Source organism: Aplysia californica, unplaced genomic scaffold (assembly GCF_000002075.1).
Source record: "Aplysia californica isolate F4 #8 unplaced genomic scaffold, AplCal3.0 scaffold00191, whole genome shotgun sequence".
NCBI classification, from domain to species: Eukaryota; Metazoa; Mollusca; class Gastropoda; order Aplysiida; family Aplysiidae; genus Aplysia; species Aplysia californica.
This window is the reverse complement of record NW_004797461.1, coordinates 958,292-959,886: the sequence shown is the minus strand read 5'-3', so window position 1 is coordinate 959,886 and position 1,595 is coordinate 958,292. Positions and strand designations below refer to the sequence as shown.

Genomic DNA, 1,595 nt, shown 5'->3' with positions numbered 1-1,595 from the left:
AAGGAAACAATTTTCACACGAATTTAAGTAACACCCTTCTAACTTTGAATCAGAATTTAAGACAAAGAACCTTATATACACCCCCTCATTCTCCCGCAGATAAAAGATTATCTGGACGCTCTTAACTCACTGGGGACATTCTGGTCATTCAACAACGCTTGAAGACGTGCTGTTTTGGGGATACTTTAAAAAAAGAAGCATAGCTTCATTGCTCATACACATTCTGTTTGTAAAATGTAAAGCGGTGTTTCTGATTTGTGCATGAGGGTTCCAAATGTGCCACAGCATTGCCCCTGGTCTACTATTGATCGGACGTGTGTGTCCACAACGCCTCCAAGGAACAGTCCCCATTGGATTATGCGATTGTGCGCGCCGTGTTTTTTCGCATAATTCTGCAACATTTGCATAATTTTGGATTCCCCGCGTTTTTTCACGTTTTTAAATATTTTTTTTTCCACAAAACAATGTAACGCCGCGCCATGTGACTAAAGGGAAGTAATCACAGTAAAAAAAAATCTAATTTAAGTGAAAAGCTGGCTGGTTATTTCCCTTGTTGGGGATTTTTTTTCTTGAGCATGTTACATTTTTCAATCCATCAAAAGTTGTTCTCATATCTGCGGATGTTTCATGTTTGACGGGTGTCCCTGGTTTTAGTTTTAGTGATGTGCCAGCATCAAATGTCCAGATGTTTTTTTTTTTTTATAAATTATTATTTAAAAAAAAAATTAAGAACATTTTTCTTTCCTCTATACAACTGAAAGTTACAGAGATTTTATTTTTGGGTAGTTTTTTTCCATAACTGATGTGTATCTTTTCAAATACGCACAAAAAACCTACTTATACTGATATGTTCTGCTTTCAATTCTTCTGTGCATAGATCTAAAACATGAAAATTCTTGTTGAAAAAGTGCAAAACATGTTGAGAATGAGGTTAGGGTAACTTGCATAATTTTTGCATAATTTTGCATTTGTCCTGCATAATTTGGCCATCTAAATCTGCATTATTCTGCGGGGACAGAAGGAATTAAAGGCTTCACATCATACGCATCAAATCAAATAATATCAAAGAAGAAATTGCCATAACTTTCTGTTGTGTGCATTGACCACAGGGTCTGGTGACTTACCTCAAACACAATGACGAAAGCCAGTCGGATAGCGAGAAGCTTCCAGTAGAACATCGTGTGGTCACCATTCTCATCTCGAAAATCTCGGTACCTGAGCAAAGAAATCGGGGAGTTACATTGCATGCTGAGTTGAGACTATAGTCATTGAATAAATTATTCAACTACATGTATTCTAATTAAAATCACAGAAACTGAATAGGAAACAAAAAAATAAAAAATAAAAATGGGAAGACATGGAATAACACCAAGAGACTAGCCCAGGGTAGAGAAAGGTAGAAATGAAAAGTACTTGTTTGGGCCTATACCCTGATGCAGGATGAGAAAGGCAATGATACTGATGATGATTCTAATTAAGTAGTGGTTGTGGAGAGTAACTCTGGTGAGACCCAAGTTCTATTTAAATATTTTTTTCTCAAGGTGTTCAAAAGGTTATTACTCTCTCTCTCTCTCTCTCTCTCTCTCTCTCTCCCT

General features: G+C 36.6%; 1 protein-coding gene across 1 annotated transcript in view; it reads right to left on the bottom strand.

Moving 5' to 3' along the window:
• The window catches only part of LOC101863672 (anoctamin-7), a 38,913-nt gene that overhangs the window by 5,090 nt on the left and 32,228 nt on the right, over positions 1 to 1,595 (bottom strand). The gene's annotated exons all lie outside the window — the stretch shown is intronic.